This window comes from Cygnus olor, chromosome 1, assembly GCF_009769625.2.
Source record: "Cygnus olor isolate bCygOlo1 chromosome 1, bCygOlo1.pri.v2, whole genome shotgun sequence".
NCBI lineage: Eukaryota > Metazoa > Chordata > Aves > Anseriformes > Anatidae > Cygnus > Cygnus olor.
This window is the reverse complement of record NC_049169.1, coordinates 163,942,197-163,963,891: the sequence shown is the minus strand read 5'-3', so window position 1 is coordinate 163,963,891 and position 21,695 is coordinate 163,942,197. Positions and strand designations below refer to the sequence as shown.

General features: G+C 38.0%; 1 long non-coding RNA gene across 1 annotated transcript in view; it reads left to right on the top strand.

The window, feature by feature from the left end:
- The first annotated feature begins 587 nt into the window (after window positions 1-587).
- The window catches only part of LOC121060982, a 122,098-nt gene continuing 100,990 nt past the window's right edge, over window positions 588-21,695 (top strand). The window contains exon 1 of the long non-coding RNA XR_005814955.1: window positions 588-859. This is a non-coding gene — a long non-coding RNA (uncharacterized LOC121060982). The remainder of the gene's footprint in view (window positions 860-21,695) is intronic.

Genomic DNA, 21,695 nt, shown 5'->3' with positions numbered 1-21,695 from the left:
CTGAGGAGCTTGAGGACAGCTGACAGTGAATGTGATTGATTGACTCTGAATCCAAAAATAGTGTTTTAAGTCGAGAATATAAACACATCAAAAAAAAAGTTTCTGTTTTTAAAAGGGGGGAAAAAAAGAGGAGAGAGGCGACTGTGCAGCATGAAAAACCTCATCATTTCCTCTGTAGGAGAGTGCTCTGCAGCTAGCTACAAACCTCATATTCACAAGGCAAACAAAGCATCATTTTTTAATGACTCTTCTGAATACATTTTTGCAGCAGCTTGCCTAGACCTGCTTGTCATAATGGTTTCTTCAAACGCTTTTTAAAGCCTGTGATGTTCAAGGCCCTAGCCTTCCCCCTCTCTTGCTTGTTTTTATGTGTCACAGTTGTCAACTAAAATAGAGCATCTAGCCTTTGTTTCAAGATGGTACCTGATCAATATCATCAATCCGTCTCACTCCCTCTCCCTCTCCCTCTCTCGCACTCTCTCTCTCTACAGCTGTATCCATTTCCTCCTGGCAAAAGGGACTTTATGAATAAATGATACTGAAATGCTGAGGGTTCAGATACTAAATAATGAATTTCACCACCAAAAACACACAACTTCTCCAATCATAAAATACGCTCCTTCCATATTGATTGTGCTTTGCAACTAGATGCATGTGCTAGGCTTCACTCTGCAAGGTGTTTAAAAAGAAAAACAGGTTTACCCAGGGATTTTATCATGTATGGAAAAATGTAATACTAAGTAGGCTGTCTGCCTAATGTCTGGCATAATGTTTCTTCATAATGGTTAACCCTTTTGCAGGGAGTGGAATAAGAGTGCCTCTCTCTCTAGATGGGAACTTTGCTTCAGGGGACATTACAGTAGTGTGTCATCTTATTCTGCGCTGTTCTACGGTTACTAGCTTAAAAATGATAATGCAGAGCTCCTTTTATTTTTTAAATGCAGCTGTGTGCAGGGAACAGAGCATTCGTTAGCAGGACTGGGTCCTAGGTCAGGAAAGCTGCAGCTGTTGTTCATCCTAATATTGCTGGGTGCTGGTTTGCGGCTCACTCACTGTTGCATGCAGTGGTCAAGGTTTCGAGCATTTGTTATCTGCTCAAATGTGACTTGCTTTCCTATTTCCCTCATGAATGGTCTCTGCTGGCGCATTCTGATGTGCAAGAATGCCAGTATCCGCTATCTGAGAGAAGGCTGTGGGTCAGGGGGGGTAGATTCATGGCATGTGATTGGCAAAACCTGCCTTCTATCAAGTTGTAGGCTAACTTTTTGACTGAAATGTTCTGTGTCTGCCTATAAATTTGCTTTACTGCCTATTAATGTCAGAGAAGTTTCATTTTTAATTAGGTGAAATGAGTAGACTTTGTTTTATGAGGAATGCTATATGTCCCACCCTACAAGCTTCTTGGAGAGGAGAGGGGAGAGAGAGACAGATATAGATATTATATTTATATACATAGTTCAGGTTCAAGGAATGATGTCACTCAAGTGAAAGTCGAGTAGGGAGGGTGTTTTTTTAAGAGAAAACGTTTGAGAGCTTTGATATATTTGGCAAATCTATTGGTAATATTTGATAATGGAAAAGTAATTATTAAAATGGGTTAGTCGATTGTTAGAAATTACCTTTTGCTGTTGCATTCTAACAAATTTGTCCAACATAAAATCTCTGTGGCTCGTATTTCTATTTCAGAGGTAGACGCAGTGCTGTGATGCTTAACTGTTTATTCAATGATGCATATACATTTTACATCTTCATTTATTTATTTATTTTAACTTATTTTAGTGGGGAAAATGCAGACATTAATTTAGAGCTACTGATGCAATGAAATGGAGGAATATATTTGAGCTATTAGCCGCTTCAATCTCCTGCCCACAAATAATTGATGAGTTTCTATTAAAGATTGACAAGCTGGCAGACTGCAAAGCATTTTCACTAGAAAATGCACCATGGATAGCAAATATGCATTATACCTTTTATTCTATTGCTATATTTTAACAGTTTTAAGGTTGATTTTTTTGTTTCTTATAGACTTTTTGGTTGGTATGTGACTAGGAAGAATTTGCATGAAGTAGAAAGAAAAAAGAGAGAGACGGAAGGAAAGAAAAATAGCAATACACACACATCAGAATTCTCCTTAGTCATTTTTCATGTGTTATTACTGACTGTTTCACGTAACATTTTTTAGGTTTCTCTTCAACTCATCTTCTCTGTTTCTGGGTTAGAGTATTGGGATGCATTCAAAAATGTGGAAATATAAATCCTAGTAATGTTAGCAGCACCTATGAATGCAGCAAGTTCCTCATCAGCATTGCTCATATTCAAGAGGAGTGAGAAAAGTCTCAGTAATTTTATCCTCACCTCTGCTTGCCATGAGCAGTTATGTATTTATAAAATAATGAGGCAAAAATAAGTAGAAAATATTTAATGCATACTTTTCATCCATAAAGAAAAAAAATGATTAGTTCAAAATTATGAGAATTCTAAGTTTTACTCATAATGCTGTTTTTGTGATTTGTATACTCAGGAAGAATTTCTTTCTAATAGAAGTAAGTATTATGACTTACAGTTGGTTGATGAACTCACTTTGTTTGCTTTCTTATGAAGGGTTGTTTGAATAAATAGTTGCATTTCATTCTGTTGTAACATTCTCATAGAAGAAACATTATTTCAGTAACATACAGACAGTTAAAACTGAAGCATCTTTTCTTTAGTGAAATTAGAATTGGGGAAGGGGGACAAGAATGAGGGAAAGAGGTCTGGTTATGTTTAAATTTAAAATGTTCTTGGAAATCTTAAAACATGCTTATAAAATAAAGAGTAACTCCATGAGCTATTTTTTATTCTCAGCATCTGATTTTTTGATTCTACCTTTAAATTTCTGCAGGTAGGCAACAAAATAAGCAATCAAGAAAGCTGGAGATCAGGTGCAACTTGAACTAGCTTAATTTATTGTTGTCACATCATCTTCATGGTAATGAAATGAAATTCTTATTCCAGAATTCTTATACAACAACAAAGAAACAAAAACTATCATTTTTAAATCCCTACAGTATCTCCATAGTAAGATGAATATTCAGGGCATTTTATTCAATATTTATTCTCTGAGATAATCCCATTTAACAAGCATTTAATATGCTGATGTATACAGGAGCATTTTTGATGACACAGATCATTTAAAACGGATTGTCTACACGTAAATAAACCTACATATGCCACAAATCAAAAGTTTCTACTTCAGAAAACTCCAGCTGCTAGATAAATAGACCTGCATACATTTTTGGCATGTGGTGCATATTCCATAATAGGTTGTGCAATAGGATTTCATTTAACTATTCAAGTATGTGTTACTGCCTACTTTGGGGGACAAAATTAAAATGGCTCGGTGGCTTACAAGGTATGTAAGGAATAAAAACAGAAGCCCAAGCATCTTAGAAATGCAGAAGGTATATTATTAAAAAATATATAATACAAATACTAGGGAATATCTTTGTTATGTACAATGTTACTGGCTACGTATCTTAGCTTCATTTTGTATTTATGAATATATTTTCAGTAGAAGGATAAATAGGTGAAAATAGTTCACTACCACATGATTTGTTTTATCCTTAGGCATTGCCTGGGGTTACTGGTACAGCCCTGGCTCTCAGTACCGAAAAGTGAAATGTGCAACAATGAAAATTTTATTAAAACGTATGTTAACCCATTACAGTATGTTCACTTCCAATTCTTTGTAAGAATGCGTGATGTATCATTTTGTGTGTGTCATTTTTTAAAAAAGATATGAGTCAAGTAGAGGAGCAAATTTAATGGGAGATTTTTATGGGAAACATTATACAAATGGCAGAGTGTGCGATTCCCATTATTAAAATAATTTGTCATTGTATGAAAAAACGGTATAAATTTCAAGAAAGAGTCTTCTTTAGTTATCTGCCCTTTTTTAATGACAGCAGCTTTTGTGCAGTAAAGGCAGACACGTTTTCAAGCAAAGCCCATTTCAGACCAGAATTTCTGAGAGCCCTATTAATGTTTCATGCTAATCAAGGAGAGTGGGAAATAGAGCTGACAGGTGCTTTCTACTCTGCTTATTCCTGTCTTCCTGCATTAGACATTACTAGCTAAAAAAGAGCCAATATGGTTCCTTTCCAGTGCATGTGGTGACAAGGGCAGGAATAAAATGCTTCTTTTTATAAGTTTGTAGTTGTTTTCCTTAGTGCCTCCACTGGTGACATCCACAAATATATAGATGCAGCAATTATCAATAAAGAATTATTTTACCTCAGACGGTGACCTGAATTACCCTCAACTTTTTCTGCAGTGCACTTTAGAAACTTCAACGCACCATCTTCTGAACAAACTGAGGTCCACCTGGATCCTAGTTTTAAATGGCACACACGACAGTATTCCATAGTGAATCAGAAAGAAACACGCACCTTTTCTTTAGGATGATCTTTTCGATTAAGAAAATACTAAGACAAAGACAAAAGTAAACTCGTCTCAAGGTAGCGCACAGACATGTGCTTCACTTAAGACAAATGGTGTTAAAGCTGCAGTGGGCGTTGCTGGGGCAATCCTTGCCACCCTCCCTTGCCCTAAATTCCTGGCTTGTACCTGAGCAGCACTTGGAAATAAGTGCTCAGATCCTGTGTGTAGTTAAGGAGAGAGTGATGTACCTTTGAAAGCCTACCAAGACGTCCGGTCTGGCTGAGTTTGGTACGCAAGGTAGGCAGGGAGGTTGTCCCCTCTGGAGGACCTCAAAGGCACCATCTCAGTGGCCTGCACAGCAAATTTCAGTGCTTCCTTTGGGAAGCCTTCTTCAACAGGCAGCTAATGGCAGATGCTAGATGGGTGCACAAGTGAGGTAGACCAATCAGAGCCGTTGACAGCAAAATGGCTGAACTCTGCAAGCTGTGACTTTACTGAACTGTATTGTACAAACCCACACATGGAGAAATTCATAACTGCAGCAGAAAGCACTCCTTGAATTAGCTTTGCTGGAATAATCCGAAAAAGGAGAAGCCGAGCTCTCTGTTCCAGTATTGCTTTTTCCATGCTAAGCAGAACTCGTAAAACCATCCTAATAGTGCATGACAGCCAGTGTAGCTTTACAGGATTTTTCATGTAAATTATAATATAGGTAATAACTCGACAATATTGATTAACTTTCATATCTCTACAGACACTCTGAGCATGAAAAAAGCTGCAGTTGTTTATTGACATTACTTTCTATTCCAAATATAACGTATGCAAATCTCTAATCTGGACTATTTTACACTGATTTAGCTCTTGCCTAAACTTTGATTTGCTTGCCAGTGATTTACTGATTAAGTTAAATCAATAAATGCATATGGCACATATGTGAATGTGTATGAATACAGCTTAAACAAGTCTATATTAAGAATTTGAATCAATTTAACTAAATTTATTTAAACTAATGTAATCTTTCCACATGGTGTGGACATTAATTTGTTTAAAAAAACTGTACAGACTACAACATGAAAATAATGACCACGTTCCTCTGGCAGGACACAAACCAATTCCACTTATTTGCTTGTTTTAAGTAACTTGCCAGCACTTTCCTATCAAAAATATATGTGTATATAAATTGCTTTTAAGAATACATGATTTCTACAGTGAATCACATATACCTTCGGACTCATAATCACTATGAAGAAATACTATCAAAACAGCCAAATTCAACTTCTTATGTGTTTCTTGTCAACGTTAGAATTCATCTGAATAAGGATGGTGAGGAATACGTAGCTTATAGTGCCAAAGGATTGTACCTATATTGGTCTTCTTTAGTATATTAAATATCATATACTTGGAAAAATATGCTTTAATAGATATTTTGCTTCTGTCAGAAGCAAATATCTTTTAACGTAAATTTAAAGATGAGTGAAGCATTTCTCTCTATGTATATTTGGCAAATCATTTACCATCATCTGTACATTGTACATAGGAATGACACTGATGCCTTGAAGGATAGCATAAAATGGTAACATCTTTTTACAGCAAAAGTTGTCACAAAAATACTTCATCAGAAGATCAGAAGCACAAAGAATGGAATTCTTTGCTAACAAGAATCTTTTTTTTTTTTTTTTAAATTTAAAAGTGCACTGGAGTTATTCATAAACTTATTTTCATCAAGTCCCTATTTTTAGTTTTCATTTAAAGGATTCATCCAGGAAAACTGCAGAGGGTTTACTTTCTGGCTTTGATGTTTCTCCATTATGTCAGGGTAACTGGGAAGCATCTGTCATTTACATTGGTGCTTAAATCTCTAAAACCCATGGAAGAGTATCATGTAAGTGAGAAGTCCCCACTTCACCCCTTGGATAACATAACTTCTATTGCCAAAAGCTCTGTCAGCTCCACCTGCCTTAGAGTTCTCTTAGCTGATGCGAAGATTGCATAATGACCTTGTTTAGATTTGGCTTCTAAACTTAGAGAAGAGTATCTGGGTAAGATTCACCATTCGCATTGATTTCTTCTCTTGAAAATGATCACCACAATCCAATATTTAGATGTATATAGTGAGTCTATAACACTACAGCAGCTGTTAGTGTCACAGATTGCTCCAGTATAAGGAAACAGTTATTCCTGGGGCAGTTTCCCTATTTTTTTTTATTTTTTTTTTTCTTTCCACAATACTGGTCTTCTTTTCCTTCAGTGGAATAACGACTAAAGGAGTAACCTTCTTTATACAACCTAGTCATGATTTCTGAACTCATGGATGGTTACAGGGTAGTGCATTCATTATTCACCCTGCAGTGCTGAATATCAGTTCATAGTGTGGTTAAAGCACTGAAACACTTTGTTGTAAATTGAGAAACATCTGCTTTATCATAACACATTTTAGATGACAAATTTGCTTTCTGTGCTTCTATCTAGAACAGTCACTTAAAGAGAGATTGGATATGTGCATGTATGCATTAGTACGTTATATTCTGTGCTTAGTGAGGAAATCAAGGTTTTAATGTATTCTTAAGAAAGCTCTTTTGGGAGCCCTCCCAAAACACAGGAATAAGTTGAGAATATCAGTTTTCAATACAGCCCTTGGACAGGTTCTTTACGGTACCATCCTCGTAAATATTAAATGCTGTTTAACTTTAGCTGCTATAAATAGGTAGTGCTTTCACCAAAGCATAAGGCCTATTTTCATCAGGGTTTGAGACCAGGAGGTATGTGGAAATAACATACTGCATATACCACACCCAGATTCCAAAGCTCTCTGTCATTAAATCTTGGTTACCACATCTACTCTACATTTACATTCATGCAACCATGATTTGGATCTGTGCAATAAGTTGTGAATAGGGGAGTCCTACTGGGAATGTGAAGGGAAATCCAAATAAGTCTTTACATTGACATTTCAGGAGCTTGTGCATTAAAACTGTGCTCTAAAGCTCAAAAATCAGTCATTCCTTCTACCTCCCCATACTGCCTACTCTGAAACAACTCATAATAGACTGTTTATATGTGAAGACCTTCTGCAAACAATATTATTACTTTAGCTGCCTCAAGAAAGCTTAACTAAGACGTGTTTGTTCCCTTACGTCAGATACTTTACGTATATAAAGTCAACAAAAAACCATTTTCTGAGGAGATTATGTAGTCCAAATAGACAAGCCATATCCAGGATAAGAAAAAATGCAGCCATAGAAAACTTGCATTTGGGATTCATCTTATCTGTCCTTTGACTTCTAGGTCTGATAGTCATCCTTCAAATTAACACCCTTAGGCCCCATTTCTTTAGAACAATTTTAGATGTTAATAACGGGAAAAAAAAAAAGTTAACTAGTACTTAAAAAGCAATTGTTTGTCTTTTTAAGGAGCATCTGGACAACTAGCTGAGGTGAAGTTGTTGTCCAGTCACTGACCTGGAATTTTAAGTAGTGGCAAGGTTAGAAATAAAACTGGACCTCTACAATCCCACCTCATTGATTGTGCACCTGTTCCAACATGCTGCATTGGAGATTGGGCTGTGGAAGGATGCTGTTCAGCTGTAGAAAAGGAGTGTAAAAGAAAGCCAGGGTTGCTCCTATTAGGTTAAAGCAAGCAAGGCACTTCAGCCTTCCATCTGTGGTGACATGCTCTGACAAACATTTTACATTTAATTAACAGGACCAAATTCTCCTTTAATTTATGCCAGTGAGCTCTATTGGCTTATACAGAGTTAGCTCTGCTATAATTGAAAGAAGAATTTGGCCCAGCATCTGTAATAAATCATTAATGAGCATGTAGTAAGATAAGTCTTAATGATTAATTAACAATGTATTTTTGGAGAAAAGTATTCTTAACATGCCCTTAATGTATCAAGTGATAATTGCCATATTAAAAGCCTACTGATTAAAGCAATTAATTATATGCTTAATTTAATTTACTAATTAAGCTTTAATATATGTATAGTTAAGTAATTGCTAATGAGTATTTCACAGTTGCTAAACAGTTCTGGCAGTAATTGTATGGGAAATACTATAAAATGATTCTTCTAATGTTTCTATGAAAAAATGCAACATTCTCTTTCTCTCTCTCTTTTTTTTTTTTTTATCCCCCCTCCCCTCCCCAGTTATTTGGCCTGCATTTTTCTACTTGTGGAATGGGGTATTTGCTAGACAGTAAGCTTCAATGGTCTGAAAAGGCAGTGTTTCTGGGCAAATACGAAGAAATACACTTCTGAAACAGATAACTCAGTCATGCCTATGTGAAAACAAAAAATCTCCCCCTTTGTGCACATGGAGCTAAAGCCTGCAGTTTTCATCTTGGTTTGTATTCAATACTTACTCTTGCAAAATTTCAGCTGATTTTAGTGGAAGTTTTCTATTTTAGGACCACAGCTGTTGGTCCTTTGGTTATGGCAAGAACCTTTGGCTGCTGAGCTGGATTCATATGTCTCTAAATCATATACAGTAGAGGAGAGGGAGATGTACCTTTCAGTCATATTGAGGTTCCTTAAATTACTGTACATTCACTATCTATTATTGCAGTCCTTACTTTTAAGTCTTATTCTTCACATGGACAAAACTCCAATTAATGAGCTGATGAAAGTTTTACCTAAGCAAACACCATAGCAATAGGATCAATTTTAGACATACCTGACCATACACAGTGAATTCATGAAGTCCTTATTCATTTAAATTCCTATTACGTCCTAAGTGAAAACAGAAGCCTGAGTTTCTGATGCTTGCCCAAGTTGTATCACAAAGTATAGAAGAAAAAAATGTTCCTCTCTTTTCACCTCTGTAGTTCACACTTTGCCTTCAGGGAGAAGTTACTTCAATGTAGATTCTCAAGTGCTTAAAAATGTAAGTAGCAGTGGCATACTGCATATAGCAGAGTTTGGTGGCAGGAAACTGCATGCCATGAAGCGTTCCAGGAAGGGTTAGTGTCATGGCTATAATTACTTCTTTTCTCCGCTGGGTGATATGACAAGTGAGGAAGGCACCTACAGCACTGACCTGGGCGGGGGGGGGGCGGGGAGTAGAGCCATGTAGTGAGGAGATCCCATCTAGTTATCAGCCCCAGCTTTTGGAGAATAGAGGTCTGGAGATATTTAAGCAGTTTTCTTCCTTTTCCTACCCTTATGCTTCCTTCCCTGACTTTAAGCTTGTGTGTGTATTTCTGCAAAATCCTGGATGTTCCCCCTGCCTTTTTCTGAGCGTGAAGCCTGTGGACAACTTTTCCTCCCATCCCTCAGTCTTCTCTATGGATACATCGTCTTAGTGCTCTAATTTGTATCCGTAGGTGAAAGTGTGTGTGACCCAGAGTGCGTTGTGGGAGAGCAAAATTAAATAGGTTCAGTAGATCTGGAATGCACATAACAGGTCTTAATGTAGTGTGTATTCTCGTCCCATGCATTAATGAAGTGCTATATGGACTGAGTCACCAAAGAATGGGCTCCTTGTAAACTCTTTATACTGTCGCCAGATCAGAATGGACTGGAATGGACTGGAATGAATATGAGCCAGCAGTGTGCTCAGGTGGCCAAGAAGGCCAACAGCATCCTGGCTTGTATAAGAAGCAGCGTGGCCAGCAGGTCTAGGGAGGTGATTGTCCCCCTGTACTCGGCTCTGGTGAGGCCGCACCTCGAGTACTGTGTTCAGTTTTGGGCCCCTCGCTACAAGAAGGACATGGAGGTGCTCGAGAGAGTCCAGAGAAGGGCGACAAAGCTGGTGTGGGTTCTGGAGAACAAGTCTTACGAGGAGCGGCTGAGGGAGCTGGGTTGTTTAGCCTGGAGAAGAGGAGGCTCAGGGGAGACCTCATCGCTCTCTATAGGTACCTTAAAGGAGGCTGTAGAGAGGTGGGGGTTGGTCTATTCTCCCACGTGCCTGGTGGACAGGACGAGGGGGGATGGGCTAAAGTTGTGCCAGGGGAGGTTTAGGTTGGATATTAGGAAGAACATCTTTACTGAAAGGATTGTTGGGCATTGGAATGGGCTGCCCAGGGAAGTGGTTGATTCGCCATCCCTGGAGGTCTTTAAAAGACGTTTAGATGTAGTCCTTAGTGATATGGTTTAGTGGAGGTTTTGTTAGTGTTAGGACAGAGGTTGGACTAGATGATCTTGGAGGTCTCTTCCAACCTAGATGATTCTGTGATTCTGTGACAAATGGACACAAGAGAATACACCCCAAATATGGGGTTTAGCCCAAGCACGTACAGATCCTATATTTTTCTTTCAATAAAGTCTCATGTAATTGTTTGCCAAGACTCCAAGCATCTGCCTAACCAGAGGAGTGTGACATATCCAACCCAGTTTGTGGTAAAATTGCCAGAACCATTCCCTAGGAGAGATTAAATTACATTTATATATTGTATGCCAGTACTAAGTTATATGATAATACATTATTCTAGCAAAATTGGGTTCCATGTTTATTTGAGAGTTAGTAAACAAGGGATAAAGACAAGAACTGAAGATGTGAAGCTACCATGCAGAGATTTAAGAGTGGAAAATACATATATTTATTATACTTAAAAGTGTCATTAACAAGGAATTTCAGCCAAATGTCCTCCCAGAGGGAATCAAGCCTGTAGCTGAAGGGCTTCAGCACCCACTGACACCAGTGAGAGTATGTAGCATTGAGTGAGAGTCTGGTGCATTGAGCATCTCCTAGGGCTGACAACTGTTACCTTAAATGATCTTTGTAGGAATCTTGCCTACCACATGGGAACAACAACTGTCATGCTATGACCCGATGCGATCTGGTGATCAGAATTCCATAGCTTAACTTCACAGCTTCCAAGATGAGTTCTGGGGCATTTGGGGGTTCATAAACGGAAGCTGATTTACATTTGCAACCTATTTAGATTGCAGTAATCATAGTGTGTTGCTGGTCGTCTGTAGGACAGAAGTATTTTTTTCTTCCTTGTTCCATAATTTGGCTTGGGGACTGCCAGGAGATTCACCATGATTTGAAGCACTGAAGACTGACCATAAGTGCTGTAGCTTTAATGTAGTTTTTAATTACGTTAGCACAGCCTGAAGGATCAAACCTTACCTAAAATATCATGAAATCTTTTTTTCTGGCCGCTTCCGTGGTAAAACCATAATGAACAAAACCAAGAGGAGGCATTTCCATAAATGTTCATCTTTGGCTAGACACCAGTATCCCTTCTCTGACTGTGTAATGTACTGAAGTGCACACCAGAAATACCCATGGAAGGTGGGTGTAAATGGTCAGAGTTCTGTCTATGTTTTTCAGGCTGCTGGAAGAAGCTGGATCATTGCAGACAGGTTCAACATGGCAGGAACATAGCACTTGTTAATCTCCTGTGACCTGTGGATCTGTGGTGGTGAGGGGTCCACAGCTGGACTGTGGTACTCTTTGGCCCTAGTCTACTTTAAAAGTAAAGGCATGTGATGATCTGAATGACAGGCTGAGGGTAGAGTGATCCATGGTTCAAACCACTCCAAGAAGAATTTAACCTTCTTGAGGGGGAAGGAACCATTTCCATGTAAATTCTACCAATGATGTGTCGAGAGAGAAAAAAAACAAACAAACAAACAACAACAACCAGGAATACTAAAAAAAGGTTGTTACATACCATTCTCATGTGTGTATCTTTAAAGCTATGTTTTTCACTGTCGGTCTCTTATAAGAAAGGTGCACAGAAGGAAGAAACTGCTGATAGTATGGTACTAAATCACAGTATACAAGAAGCTAGGCATTTTCCTTATAAAAAACTCACTTTTACCTCACAGAGATTTACCTCAGTAAGGAACTTAGAAATGGTTACTAAGAGCTAGAGGCTTGAAGCACAAGAAACGAAAAGTTACACCACCTTTGCTACATTGCCTTCTTGATCCAATCAGATTAAAGAAGCTTGGGAAACTTCACAACATTTTCACATGCCAGGTCGGTACTAAGAAAATTGAATGGAGATCTTTTTGGACTGAATTTTCCTTTTTGTCCTGTGAAGTATACTAGGCATCTGTGTAAGTTTTACGGACATTTTAAAGAGGAAAAGGAGGAAGTTACAGGAATGGGAAAATATGTGGCACAGAATTTGAGACAGTTTTAGATTCCTCCTCAAAAACTGCAGGGAAACTGTGTTTCTGCAATACAACATTTTTATTCTTTTATTCTAGACTAGGATCTCAAATTCATCCTGAACATGCCTTTGTGCTCTTAACTCACGTGTAGCTCATACAGCCATGTGTGGTGCAATGGTGGTTAGCAGAATGTATCAGAAATGGTACAGAGGCTAAATAAATTTAGCATCTCTACTGCTAAATAATACAGGTCAAGCACCATCCCCTCTCTCTGAGGCCAAGTGGCACAGCAGGCCTTACATCTACCTGCTGTTTAAACTTTCTCTCCAACAAAAGTGGGAGGCCATCTTCAAACTTCGTTTTGGGATGGATCCATAGTACTTTCCTTCTCTTGAGCAATGCCCAGTCATTATTTGGCACACTACTGATCAGCACAAGGCAAAACTATGCCAGGGAGAGTGCTAACAAATAAACAGACCATCTAATGATAGGACAGTGCTTGTACCTGTGCCCTGTGCTTCTTGCATTTCCCAGTAGAGGCATAGCAATACCTGTGTTTTGGTGGAAGATATGCTGGTGGAAGCATCTAAGAAAATCTGTAGTGAGAACTGTATATTCATCATATTACTCACATAATTTTCAGAAATGAGCTTCTCAAACAAAAAGTACCATCTGTGATTATTGCTTGCTATGCTTATTCTAGCTATGTCAAGGACCCCATCGTGAAACTTCCACTGATTTAAGCAGTGCCAGGATTTCAGCCCTATAGGATGAGTGGATTCTGAGTGGCCTGGCTGGGAGCTCTTGGGCCAGATCCACCTGCATGTCTACCAGTGCCCCAAACACTTAGGGATGTCTGTCTTATCTGAGGAGTTTACCACTTCCCTCCAGAGACCAGCCTGAGAAAGTACCCAAAAACCCAACGCTTTCAGTAAAGTAGTGGCGGTGATAGTGGTGATGGTATTTACCAAGACGATACAAATGAGAAAAGAGGGTGCTTTAGGAAAAAACATGTCAGGACAGGGAGATTCGTCTTTCCTAAGGCTGCTGCCTGGTTAAAAAATTAAACTTCAGTGATGTGCTAGCAGGCCGCCATCATGAGTATTTGACATTGTCTCCTGAGGTGTCTTCCTGTAAATTTTGGGTATTAGACAAAACCAACTTCTGATGAAACTGGCTTCACATTCTGATAAATTTGTCTTCATTTAAACTCCTGGACACAAGGCACAAAACATGTCCATCTGTTTCCAGCTTAATATTACAGAAAACTGTTTAAGGTACTCTGCCCAAAGGAGTGTAATGTTGATAACAGCCTATGGCTTCAGTGCTCAAAGAGCAACCTTGATGTGTGACTTTCTTGGAATAGATCTATTTGAGGGGAATATTAGCTGGGATGTTACTCTTGCCCTTCCTAGTTTGTGTCCTCCTAAAGATATTTAGGAATCAGGGCTCATTCAGTTTAAAATCTACATAGACGTGAACTGGAAGACACACTTTTTTTCTGCCTTCCATTTTGTTAACTAAGAGCATCATAAATTTAGAAGATGAAAGCCAAGGATTGTCAAAACAAGAAACTACATTTAAGGTGTTATTTCCACTTTTTTCCCCTTTTATATTCCTTTTTTTTGGGGGGTGAGCGGAGGAGGGGAAGAGATTGGGGGAACAGAGTCATCCTCCAGTTTTAACGGAAGTTGTCAGTAGTTCATAAGGAATGTTTGAATGTTTACGTTTTCACTGATTTCATCATTTTATTTATTAGTTTCTAATGGATTATTTAAAGGCTCAATGTTCACACCGAACATTTTATTGCTGGCTTGATTTAAATGTGTTAGCTAAACAGCCCCTAGTTTGCTTCTTATAGGAAAAGGAAACATTCTAAGTGACCAAATATTTTACTTACATTGACTGGTTTACCAGTCATTGTTGGCTTCAGAAAGGGTCACTGCCAGCATTGTTTTTCCCAAAGGCAAACTAGTAGTTCTCTCATTGAGTAGAGCCAGCCTTTTTTCTCTCTTTCTCTTTTTTGCTGCCAATTTCACTACTGATCTTGTGCAATAAAATGTGCTTGTCAACGAAAATGTCAACCAGGTTTAAAAAGAATAGTGTGAGTAAAACTAAAAAGTAAATTATTTAAGTAGAGTTGTAGTTGAAACTTGAAAGAATTCTGTTTGGTGGTTTTCTTTACATCATTCTGCCAGTGGAGGAGGAACTCTGAATTTCTAACTAGTCGAGCCCTGTCATAACTGGGGCTGACAGTTCACATTGAAAATTCTGTTTTCTTCTTTCCCAGGAAAGCAAGTCAAAGTTAAAACAACAAACTGTTGTTGGAAATTGCCTTACCTTTGTTCTGTGCTTATTTATAAATTAGCCACTTGTGTTTTCTAGGCTGCTTGTAAATGAATTTCCTAGAATTTAGGGTCGCACATTAGCTATCTTATTTTAAAATGCTAACGCATCCTTTTAGATTGTTACTGGATTTAGAGCATATAAGAATCAGAAAATGCTCACAAATAATGTTAAACAGAAAGGAAACATGCTGTAAATTTTGGTCAGTACATGCTGAATTCAATTGGAGGTCTGGACCACCTGGTCCCAAACTTAGTTACAGTTAAATATTGGTGAAATTAAGACATTTGCATAAACATACCAACACTGTGCCTCATCTGTGCCTGATAACACACTGATTTTTGTATTTGCTAACTGATGCTCCTGCATGCAGAATTTTGGTAAAAGGTACAAGGCTGGACCTTTGCACATTACAGTTAAAATGTATCTAAAGGTAAAAAAAAAAGCTGATTTCACTACAGAATTGCTGTTATAGCATTGTGCGCATGAAACTCCTTATAACCATACATTTTTTTCTATATATTTATATATACATAACCTCTATTCTCTACTAATTGACTTATCGGTATGTACTACAGTATATACATGGCCAGTTCATTAAGGTTAATTTGTTCAAAAATATTAGAAGCATTAATTTCTGGCTTATAGCTAATGGCTGCTCCCAGCCAGTATCTTGTTTCATCATTAGTGTCAGCTAGATTATAACTCACACCCAACTGTTTTTACACTATCTAATAGAATCAATTGATGCAATGGTTGACAAGATGCTGTTTTGCATTTTGTCATCTCACTAATGCACATGGCTTAAAGGCATTGGCATCCATAATGTGGGGCAGTTTTGTAGGAGGCACAGAATAGGCTGAAGCTGCAAGGGCCATTTTCATAAAATATTAATGAAATTGAAAAATACACTGGGGTTGAAGGCTTGTCTGCTAAATGTAAGGTAAAATCTATTCTGTTCTGCTTTCTGATGACTGTAATTAGCAGCTCTAATTAAAAATTCAAACCTTGCGTATATTTGAAAGCATGAATCTTAGCTCTCATAGTGTTTATTTCCTTTACAAAGTATTTTATTTTACAACACTAATTGAACAGGATCCTTCCTAGCCTGACAGCCGCAGCTGGCTGGAGCCAGTTTATGTATCCAGTCTCTCTAGACTACTTCCTTTTGTAAGCAATAAAACATCTTTAAAAAACATGTATATGCTCTCTATGAGCCATTAACTCTGTGTCACCCAGTGTGGAGCTGGCCATCCGCACACATGCATTGTTGTTTCCTTCACTTAAAAGTGACCTCTTTGAAAAGGCAGCTTTTTTCTGATCTTCAATATTTAATGTGGATTTACTTACATTAAATGACCACCTTTCTTAAGGAGACTTGGCCCAATTCTGACATTATTTATGAACAGCATATGCTGTGCAAAACAACGGAAGGAATCACCATTAGTTCCAGTAGAAAAATCTACTTTTTATCATCACTTTGTGTAGTTATTTTGAAATTCATGGTCAAGATACTAGAGCCCCATTAGGGAATATATGACTGCAGCCCAAGTTCAAATTGATTATAACCACATTACTTTCTGGAATCCAATGTAGAGCAAAGAAAGCAAACTAATACATCTATAATGTGAATGGGTTATGTTTCTACTGTTGTATTTCCTCTTTTCACTGTTAGCCACATGGCTCTGAGCTGCACGATTTCCTGTGTTCTTTTCCATAGCCTGGCAAGGAGACGACACTAGAATTTTAATATCCAGTGTAACGTCCATAATCACAAGCAATATTTTTTCCCCAGAATCTTGTATTTTTGATTAGGCTTTTCCTCCTCATGTCAGGCCAATGAGGCCATAAGAGGAGAGGACAAGGTGGATGGATGGAAAAGGGTATTAAAATACACTCTAATGTGACTTTGCTTTTGATTTTCTCCACTGATTTATGCAAGAAATAGAAATTTGATGATGCTCCCTGTCTGTGACAAAGGGTCCAATCTTGTAATTCATGTTCAGGCAAAATGAAGTTAAATGAAAGTTTAGCCTAAGTAAGAAACAGCTTCAAAGACTTGTGGGAAAGTAATAATAATAATAATAATTATTAATAATAACAACAACAACAATAATAACAACAACAATAACAACAACAACAACAACAACAATAATAATAATGAAAAAGCAATAGAAACCCAGACCTGAAGGAACTGGGAATCACATGACAATAGTTTGGGTTATAAAATTCCAGACATCATTAGATGATATTTGCCACTAATTTGTATTCAAGAAATGAGATTTTAACCTGAAGTATATGTCTTTTTCTAATTTTAAAAAATAATTCAAACACTGTCAGTGTTTAAACTTCTGAAGGCTGTTTCTGTTCTGCATTGCAATAAAACCAGAAGCTTCTGAACATTTTTCACAAAATGCATTGAATTTTTTTTATCCATAAGGTTAGGTTTGAACGATTTGTTTGTATCTTTCATGTCTGTCCTTTCACCATCTCTAGCCAAGGAGCATGCAAACAAGAAATCTTCCATAAAACCTCATTCCCACAGACCCAGCTTCACAAATATTTCTCCTCAGACAAAGCAATGCATGTCAGTGAAATTTCATTTTTCTGAAAAATATTCAAACAAGTTATGTTAAATGATCCAAAACAACTTAAAAGTCACTATGGGATATACCAAGGGATTAGAAGGACAGCACAGTCTACATTTATTACTGCTTGGTTCCTCCCTAAGGTGGCATGTCTTCCCCTCACACTGCTTTCAAGAATTCATAATTTGGGGCTACGAGGCACATCTGTTACTGGTCCTGGGAAGGCATCCAGGGGTTTGAATACATGGTTCAGACATCTTAGCTCTTTATTAGAATGAGAATGGGATTCACAGTCTCCTCCCTCTTCCATGCTCTATTTTCCACTGAAATGGCCAGAAAGAAGCTGCAGCCTGCTTCCCACATCTGTCAGAGAATGCTCTGGGACAACCCAGCAGGTAAAACTGCAGGCATCCAGAGAGCTCTGCTCTTCAGCACACCTGTCCTTTATACTCATATTTATTGCTTTCTCTCCTTCCTTTCAATTCTCTTGAATTTCAACAAGTATGTAGGAACTAAGAAAATAAACCACGTTGTGAGTTTTTACTGAAATTTTCACAGGGAAGTTCCCAACATCCTTTTTTTTCTAAAAAAGAAAGGTTCTTAAAAAAATTAAAAAAAGAAAAAAAAGAAACAAAAGCATACTTGGGAATTAGGGAAAGAATCACAAGAATCACAAAACCTTCTAAAAGCACAATCATTTCTAGATCACTTTTTAGCATTCTGGTGGTGGGCATTGAGTTTAAAGCAGTCAGCAGTTCTGTCTCAGTAGTCAAAGGAGAGAAAGTGTCCCATTGCCCCATGGGCAATTCAGCCTCTCTTCACTGGGACTTCAGCATTGTTGAGTTGAAACATTCTCCAGCTAAAAAAAAAGGACTAGTTAAACCACAATTTTCTAGATGACTACAGGTAGGTGTGATGTATCCTACCCTAATGTCATTTGTTTGTGTGACAGCCACAGTTTTCTCCCCTCTTGGCAGATGAATAGTCCATTAATCCTTTTGATGCCCCCTACCTAATAAGGGGCCTGTGATATCCCTATAAATATCCCTCTACCTTCATATCTTGCAGAATCTTAAAACCAAAAACAAACAAACAAACAAACAAACAAAAAGAACAATTCCAAACCAAGAACAGAGCGGAAAATAGATAACCTGTGTAAACTGTGAGGTTTTCACTAGTTTCTTTAAAATTTATAATTTGTATTTGTTAGTGGGACTTGAGTACAGAACTCACTTGAGCTTTCTGGCACCACTTCAGGCAAGAGAATACCTACAAATGGTCCAGAGACTGTATGGCTGAAATTCAGACAGTAGCTAGTCACAGTACAGCAAAAAGAGATGTATAGAAGATAAGCACACAGAAAATATAGATGCAGCAGTTTAAAGAAAATATAAAGCTATATAAGCTAAAGGAAATAGCACTGTTATTACTTAGGTGATGAGTTTATTATTTATGTTATTAAGATTTATTTTATGTTAACTTTTAGTTTAACGTGTGACTCAACATCCTAAAAGATTTTGGAGGAACAATTTATAGAAGAAAAAACAAACAAACAAACAAACAACAACAACAACAACAAAAAACTAATATTTTTCTCTTTGCTACAGAGATTCTTTCTGAGCCACATTCTGTAACAATGCAGAGGTTAATGTTAAATACTGTAAGTACAGAACACATATTTCTCAGTTAAAGACAAAATGAAGAATATATTGAAAACCATTTGTTCAGGAAGCCAAAGATATAGTGGTTTAATGCTGTGGTGTGAAGTGACACAGCTTAAAATTTCTTTAGCATAAATAACATTTGTTCTCATGACTCAGCATTGCTGGTCTGGGCTATTGGCAATAATGACTTACCACCTGCTCTGTTGGATCTCATGTAATTTTAGTTTTAAATTAGTGACACTTTTTCACCATGAAGGAAAAAATAGAGCAGAAGAATTTAGTAATTTTTAAATCACGGTTCAGAGATTAAAGTAATTACTTTTGGAGAGTCATAAACTGATATGTTGCTGAATTTGTCTCTTTCCTCCCTCAAGCTGTCGTACCCCAGGCAATTCACTTCACAACAGTTACATCATTCCTTCCCCTCTCTTCAATCAGTGAGAGCATCTCTCAGGCAGGGACACGCTCAATATGAGGACAGATTTTCCAGCTCACCCTCCTTTTGCAGTTCTTTTTCCTACCAGGACTGTGGCTAATAATGCTGTTTCAAAAACAGCAGCTAGATAACATACACACTGCACTTTTTTTCATCTACTTGTAGATGAATAAAGATGAGCAAGAAGGAGAAGGACTTGACCTTTAGACCTAAGTAACCTAGTAGGGTCATCAGTTCAGTGCTGACATCTACCTCTAGTCTGCAGTCAAAGGATTTTGGGGATCCTATTAAAAGAGGAGGAGGAGAGAAGTGAGATATCACTGCTCAGTGGTAGAAAGAGAAATAATTGTATAGTCTCTATGATTGGTTATCATTCACACCCTTATGTCAGAGAGAGAAATGGATCATTTTCTCCTATTCAAACCACAGAGTAAGGACTGTTAGGACAGGCAAGAGGTCCTTATCCCTCTGAATTACTCACCTTGTTTTCTTGTCTCTTATTCTCTGTACAGAGATACTTCTTTTCATATACGCACATACAGAAACAAACACTCAACATTACAGAAACTAGACTAGACATGTCTCTAGAATGACAAAAAAAAAACAAAACAAAACAACAACAACAAAAACACCCAGGAAAGCCTTTTTTTTTTTTTTTTTTGTTTAGTCCAAATGATTTGCAAAGGATCATGTGGTAATGTGGTCATTCAAAGAGTACTGACTATAGCATTGGCTTGCAGATCTGTGTAATATGTGAGGAAAGGAGAAGAGACTGTGGGAGAGGTTTTTGTATTTTGCAGGTGGAGAGGAAGCACTTGCCTTGTATATTTTTTAAGATAATGGTGTTTGTATCGCTAAAGTTTTACAGTAAGCCCTTCTTGCCTTGTCTTTTTAATTACTTACATGTTTTCTTATCATGGATTGGTTTTGAAAGTTAACATTTACGGTTGCATTGCATGTTCAAACAATCACCCTATCTAAAATATTAAAATATATGCTACCTACAAAATCTTTTTATTCTCCTGTCCTGTCCTGTCCTGTCCTGTCCTGTCCCATCCTGTCCTGTCCTCCTCTCCCTTCCCCTCCCCTCTCCCTCCTTCTCTTGCATTGCTTTTTTAAGAATTCTAAACCCACCTACTTCTTCAAAATTAGAATTTCATACAGAACTACCTGTACCCATAGATATGAAGGATAATGGTCCTCAGAGATTTGATTACAAGTGTGGAGTTAAATAAAAGATCCTAAAAAAAAAAAAAAGCATAAAAATAAAATCCAATACATTCATGCAGATCGTGAGCCAAAACTGAAGCAAACTAAAAGCAATAGCTGTAAAAAAAAGGCTAGTAAACACTGCTTTGGAGTGCATATAGCATGAGTAAGAATTTTAAATGAAGCCTGACACAAGGCTTAGCTGTACAGGGAGGGGCTCTGGGTGGTATATTAGCCTCTTCACATTCACTCAGTATATCATATATTACTACAGATCTTTCCTCCCCTCCCTCCAGTGTTTACTCTTTCTCCCGCTACCCTTTTTCTTCCTCTTCCCCACCTTCTTCTGCCATTTATGGATGTTGATTGACAAGAATTAAATGGCATACAGCCAGCCTCTGAAGTAGCAGCTGTGGCTGGTGTTCTTCCTACATAGACATTTAGGGATATTTTAAAATGCACTGTTCTGTGATAAATCAGCTTTCCAGTTGCGTGGTGTATGACGTGACTGAGTCTGTTTTGACCAAAAGCTGCACTTTGATAAGATTGTATCTTCCCTGCAACCGGCACTCTGCTGCTTCTTGAGATGTCTCTGTGTCTTATGTAGGCACATGTCAGCCAGGGTGGCCTTTGGTCTGTCTGGCACTTTGATCCTGGTTCTGTGGGCATCTCCCCCAGGGAAGGGGTGGCAGTGGTGCAGAGCAGTCTTGCATCTGGTACTGCAGCCCTCTGAGTGGCAAACGTGGTTACACGAAGACAGGAGCCCTCTTTTCCTGCTGCAGGTTATGAATAACTCTCATTGAAGTCAACAGGAGCAACTCACATCCTGCAAGGAGGAACCAGGGCCAAAACTGAAAAATGATGATAGAGCTGTTCTGTAAATTTCAAAACGTGTCTGTTCACAAACATAAGGCAGATAAGCACAGCAGGGAGACAGAGTGCTGTACATGTTTGCCCAGGCTGAA